Genomic DNA, 6,569 nt, shown 5'->3' on the forward strand with positions numbered 1-6,569 from the left:
AGTTCACTTGTGATTTTAGAATTACATTCATCTGTTATCTACAAAAAGAAAAATGTAATATAAAATTAAAAACATGTTAAGAAAAACTATATACTTATGTAACGATGCGCCCCGAAACGCATCATTCCCGGCGAGCATCAGCCGGATGCCGCCCGGCCGAACGTCCGCCGGGCGAGACAAGGCACGTTGTGCCCTTTTTTAATCTAATCATTTTGCGTAGCAGTCCGCGAACGGACTTAGCACGGCAACCGACTCGGAGCGCCGAGCGGTGCCGAAAACGGCCGAGAGCCACCGAACGCGATCGCGGCGTCGGGACGCTGCACTTCCCGAACGCTCCGCCGCTTTATCCCGGCGCGCGCGATCGCCGTCGCGTATACCCCCGCCACGCCAACACACCATCGCGGGCGTATATAAACCGAGCAACGTTGCTCAATATTAGATTCCACCGTAAGCCAGCAACCGATCCGACCGATTTTCCGCTGCTCACGGATCCCGAAATCCCACAGTCGAACAACCAGGAGGTAGAGAGTGTTCTCTGCCTCTGCCGAGTGAAGCATCTAGGTTGTTGACTCGAACTTCCATACGAACACCTGTGACACCGTAGTGAACCAGGGTAAAAGAGTTCTTCTCTTACTCGCCAAGGGTCTTGGTCACCCAGTGCCGCCTCCCGGCTACACGAATCGATGCGCCAGGAGATAGAGAGTACTTCTCTATCTCCGCTAAGGGTCTTAGCCGCTCGATATCACGTCCAATCACGATCCAGCGCTTTACCCGCTCACGGCCGCCGCTATCCAAGCCCGCGATACCGCATCACCCGCGCCGAAATCGTACACCGTACTTCAGCGAGCCCGCGCGCTTGCCAATCCGCGAGACTCCGCGATCTCCGTGTATTGTCGCTTTACCGGCGTCCGCAAAATCCGCGGTATCTGTACGTCACCGCCATTGTAACCGCGTCCGCGATCTATTGTACATATCCACCGCTCCCGCGAGCATCTCTACGTATTCACTCATAATTGAATAAACCTTGTTTCGTTTTGTTATATTTTAATCGAGTCTTGTGTTTTCCTCCGCGCCTACTCCGAACCTTGACCAGCCGCGAGCTAAATCCGCGTTTCGGAAGCTAGGTTGTTTTACCTATAGAGTGAAACATAACTGCACGGGGGGGGGGGGGGGGTCAGTCCCCCGGAGGCAAGATTTGCAAATTTTAGCGAAAATGTTACTCAAAGGACCAGAGGGGGGTGTTATAGTTCCCTGACGACTAACAAAGATTTAACGCGATGGCAAATGTGCGCATGCAGCGTACTTATAAAGCGAAAAGCGACTCACCGGGATGCGCCGCTCGCCTGGACTTCGCCGGGTCTCTCGTCCTGTTCGTGGGCCTCGTGGTCGCTCCGGGAACCTCGGTTGGTCCAGCATGCAGTTGCAATCAAGCGAGAGCAGAAGCCAAGCAAAGCAAGCACGTGCAAGATAAAGCAAGCAAGCAGGCACTAGTGATAGCAGGCGAGAAGTCGCGTTCATGCAACCGGGCGCTCCTCAAAACCCCTGGTGTGTGGGGTGTGTGCGTGTGCCGTGAGACGGCTTGGTGCAAGTTGACTCGTTGGGGTACAGACTGTGAGTCCGTTCAATCGGATGGTTTGACTGAGTTCTCGCGGTCCTGCAAGATGTGCCGCGGGCGAGTAGTTGTTCTTTTTTCGGGGGGAGTGGATGCCGGCAGCGGATAAGCGATGGCAGCACCGATAGGTGAGTCGCACGCTTTGCTGCTCGCGATCCGCCGACGTTTCGCGCAAAATTTACAAGAAAAGAAAACTAATCGACTTATTACTAATGTGTATATACAGCTGTTTACATGGCGGTACGCCAAACATCCCGCCCACCAAAATACGACATATTTTAGACTTGAGTGGGCTCCTCTGGCGAGTTTTCCACAGACAGAGGGCACAACTTCACCAGAGGGCGGGTGAGCACGCCATCCGCCGTCCGCACCGTAGCAACCCGAGCGAAGCTGTCACGGCCCGGGTGCAGATCCTCGATTCGCCCTCGCCTCCACTGCAAGGAAGGGGCGTTTTCGCCCTTTACCAGAACCAGTGTGTCTTTTTTTACCGTAGGTGCCGGTTGCAACCACATCGGTTGCTGTTGGAGGGTGTGCAGGTATTCGTCATGCCACTTTTTCCAGAACTGCTGGTGCATATGTTGCACCATTTGCCACCGATCGAGTCTGTTTACCGGTACGGTTCAGGTTCAGGTTGTGACCGGACGGTACAAGTTGTGAGCCCGATTCCGGCGGATAATATTCCTATCGAACGGTTGCCACTCGGTTTGACCTCTGACTACCGAGAAGGTAAGTTCGCATCAACGCTACGATAATTCGCAAGACGCTAATAGAATTTCTTTGTTTCAGACTGATGTCCCTGATGGATCACCATTGCTGCTTCTCATCCCTGAATCCTCGCTTTACATCGCATACCAGATAGAGGTAAGTAAGGATAAAATATTTATATCCTAATTATTGGATTTTGTTTCAGACTGATGTCCCTTGTGGATCACCGTTGCTGCTTCGCGTCCCTGGATTCTCGTTTTACATCGCATACCAGATAGGGGTAAGTATGGATAACATAATTATATTCTACTAATTATGTCAATTTTGTTTCAGATCGACGCCCGAAATGGATCGCCGTTGCTGTTTCCCGTCTCTGAATCCTCGCTTTACATCGCATACTAGATAAAGGTAAGTCCCGATAATTATGTTAATTATATACTAATAAGCTTCTTTTCTTTCAGGTTCCCGCCCAGAATGGATCGCCGCTGCTGCTGCTGTGCTTCCCCGGATCCTCGCTTTACATCGCACACCGGATTGCCGCTGGACAACGTTGGATCATCGCCGAAGGACAAGGTAAGTAGAAGGTAAGTATTAATAATTTTTTATAATTAATCAGGAGACTTTGTTTCATAATTAATTATTCTTTAATTCCAGATCATCATTTCAACACTACAGGCCGTTTCACAATGTTATAAAGGTACCTCACAACACGAGTTTCTCGCCTCGGTGTGGATGTCGCTTTATTCAATAAAAATTGCACAATTATTTAATTTGCATATCTCGGCTTATTAGTTTCGTTGACACGATGCTTTCATTCCTGATAATTAATCCCGTCAGAGAACTCTGTGCCCCGCGATTGTTGTACTATGATCACGCACTTGGCAGTGATCATCACTCTATCATACAATGTTTGTACGCGTAATTAACGCGGGAGTTCTCGGTTGTAAAATATAACTCGTATGCAGATAGTACAGAGTGATACGTGTGTTTGCCACGGCTATACTCGAGAGACTGCCTCGAGCGGTCGCTCTCGCTTGGCCTCCCCACTTATGCCGAGTCGCTCCCACTCCCGGACTTTCACTTTTCGCCTATTGTTCGCGGCACGTACATCTGGCAAGATCATGCGAAAACACCCTGATATTCACAACCCTCTCGCGTGCTCTTTTGCGCACTTTTGCTCTACGCCCGTTCCAGAGGGTTGCCGTGGAAATTTCCACGCGCAACGCAGTGCGAGAACCTTCCGGTTTTGGCACCGCTGCAACAGGTTTTCACTCCCGGAAAATTTGCGACGCCGATGGCGCCGACCCCTGCGCACCTCCTTGGAGATGCCCTTGATGATGATTCCGGGTGATTTCCTTGTAGAGGACATCCGGGTGACATCTTGGTTGTTGGCCGTTGACACCCTGGCTGAGTTTTATGGAGGCTCCTAATGCCCCTCCGAGCCTTTGTTTCCGGAGACGGTGCGTTTCCCGGGAATCTCATCGGACAACGACGTCGACCCCCTAGGCGGGTGTCCCAGGACTTTCTACGGTAAACATTCCGTTTAGAGGGCCCACCTCCGATGGCCTTGACTTTCACATATGTTGTCAAGGTCACCCTTCTGACCTTTAAAAGGTTTTAGTCGGGGGTCGCTTTTTATTAAAAAGTTATTAACAAAAAAAAGTTTGGCGACCTCACCGATTTCAATGACCTTGATATATGTTGTCATGGTCATGACTCCGAGCGACCTTCAGAAGGTTTTAGCCGTCGATCGTTATTCGTTAAAAAATTATTAACAAAAAAGTTTGAAAAATACGTAGGTTAGATGACGCGTTTTACAAGTATTTAACTGTTTAAAGCGCGTCACTAATCTACATAGGTTAAATGATGCGCTTTAACAGTATTTAATTGTTTAAAGCGCGTCAACTAACCCATGCGTAAACCATTTCGGGGCTACCGCACCTCCCCCGAAAGCAGGGGGGTGTGAGTGAACCTCGGTCCGCGTGAAAAGTGTATGCGTGAACTATTTCGGGGCTACCGCACCTCCCCCGAAAGCAGGGGGGAGTGTGGGTGAACCTCGGTTCGCGTGGAAAGTGTATGCGTGAACTTTTTATGCGTGGAAAGTTAATATGCGAGATGCCACATGAGTTAGATGACGCGCTTTCAAAGTATTCAACTGTTTAAAGCGTGTCATCTAACCCATGTAAGTATTCTCTGCTTTAACAAAAAGACTTCAATTTATCAACAATTTACTGCTTTAAATGTTGTGTTTTGGTAAAGCAGCGACTTTCTCGCGAAATAAAGTATTCCCTGTTTTAAAGAAAAACGTAATATTGGTCGTTTATGCCTCTCAGTACTTAAAATAACTGCTATATTTTCGAAACTTTTTTTGTTTATAACTTTTTAATTAAAAGCGATCCCCGACTAAAACCTTCTGAAGGTCACTCAGGAGGGTGACCTTGACCACATATGTGAAGGTCAAGGCCATCGGAGGTGGGTCCCCTAAACGGGATGTTTACCCTTTCTACGACGGATTCCGTCCTCTGTTCTCGGGGAAGATGCGTTTCCCGGGGAACTCATCTGATCACGACGCCGACCCCCTGGGAGGGTGTCCCAGGTCCTGGCGAGACGGATGGATACTCTTGTTTCCGGTGAAAACGTGTTTCCCGGGGATTTTGTCGTACAATGACGCCGACCCCCTAGGGAGGTCTCTCCGGTCCTTGTGAGACGATCGGACCCTTTGTCCCCGGAGAAGATGCGTTTCCCGGGGATTTTACCGGACCATGACGTGAACCCTCTGGGGAGATATCCCAGGTTTTCGGGAGACGGTTGCGTCCCTTCGTTCCTGGGGAAGTCGGTTTTCCCGGGAACTTCGTACGAAGATGACGCCGACCCCTTGGGAAAGTGTCCCAGGTCTCGCTCAATTCTCTGGGCGTCCTCGCTCCCGACGACGATGCTACGGAAGCGCCTGTACGCCATAACGTTGGCACCTCGTGTTATAGAAACTTTTTGTCCTAAGGAACAGCACTGTGTATTCCAGGCGGAACGAAACCCTGGGTGCCGTTCCTTTTCGAGATTAAGGTAAATATTGTTAAATTACATTTTGAGTAGATCTTTACATTTTTTGAAGGATAAATTTGTTAATTCAACAAAGATCTTGAAATTTAAAAATTTTAGGGTAATTAATTGAATTAAATACAAAGTTTTTTAAAGTTAAGGTTAACTTTTTAGGTTAAAACGAAATTGTACACAATATATCCCAGGTAGAATAGAAAGTCATAAAATGTCAAAGTGACCTCAAATGATGTCTAAAAAATGATTAAATTATGATAAATGGTGAATTTTGTAGTCATATTCTCATAATTTTGACGTCACTTTGACATTATCATGACTTTCTGTTCTACTTAGAATAATCCTTTCTTTTTTGTATTTTAATGTATTAGAAATAGTTGTACATAAAATTATTCTGACTTATTGCTATTTTAAAATAATGAAATGTATACTGAAAATTACTGTAATTTAAATATCAACTTAATTATAACGTGCATTATTATTATTTCTATAGATGGATTCTGTACAATCAAAGAAAATTAAAATTAGATACGGTGAGAAATGTATGAATATATATGTGACAAATAATACTTTGAAGAAAAATGTCTTAAAAGATTATTTTTCTGACGGTGGGACTTTGACATATCAAATTGATGGGGAGACATATCTATTAGACACGCTCAATTCATTTACGTAAATGCAAATGTGGACATTTATGATTTCAACGTTCCAAAAGGTTTGTATAACATTATCTTACATCATATACTTTATACTATACTCATAATTATTGTAAAAAAATGTTATTTTGAATAATATATAGCTATATAACTTGGCTACCGTTTTCAAAAAATAATCAATATTTTTTTAGATGTACCTGTTTCACAGCTCAATGGAAAAAAACGTAAACGTTTTCATGATATTCTTGAAAAGTTATATTCAGACAAAAAATCAGATTGTGTTAAAAAGAAGGTAAATTTTATGATGTGTGTTCTATTTTTTAATATTTAAAAATAATGACAATAACAATAATGACAATAAATGTAATAATTTCAGTTATCTTAACAAAAGATAGTAAATAAAAAGCAAGGAAATTTATCACTGGAAATTGAAAATTCATCATTGGAAGTAGATGAAATAGAAAACAAGAAGACTTTTATTAAAAGAATTCTACATCTTGGATGGAAACATAGAAACCAATTAAATTCTAGATACGAGTACATGG

At 45.2% G+C, this 6,569-nt stretch overlaps 1 long non-coding RNA gene across 1 annotated transcript; it reads left to right on the top strand.

Annotated features, from left to right (window-relative positions):
• The first annotated feature begins 6,047 nt into the window (after positions 1–6,047).
• On the top strand, positions 6,048–6,520 carry LOC112468761. Its single transcript, XR_003042433.1, has 3 exons — positions 6,048–6,083; positions 6,216–6,316; positions 6,401–6,520. It is a non-coding gene; the product is annotated as an uncharacterized LOC112468761 (long non-coding RNA).
• The last annotated feature ends 49 nt before the right edge of the window (positions 6,521–6,569 follow it).

Source organism: Temnothorax curvispinosus, unplaced genomic scaffold, assembly GCF_003070985.1.
Source record: "Temnothorax curvispinosus isolate PA1 unplaced genomic scaffold, ASM307098v1 QBEX01001966.1, whole genome shotgun sequence".
Lineage (NCBI taxonomy): Eukaryota > Metazoa > Arthropoda > Insecta > Hymenoptera > Formicidae > Temnothorax > Temnothorax curvispinosus.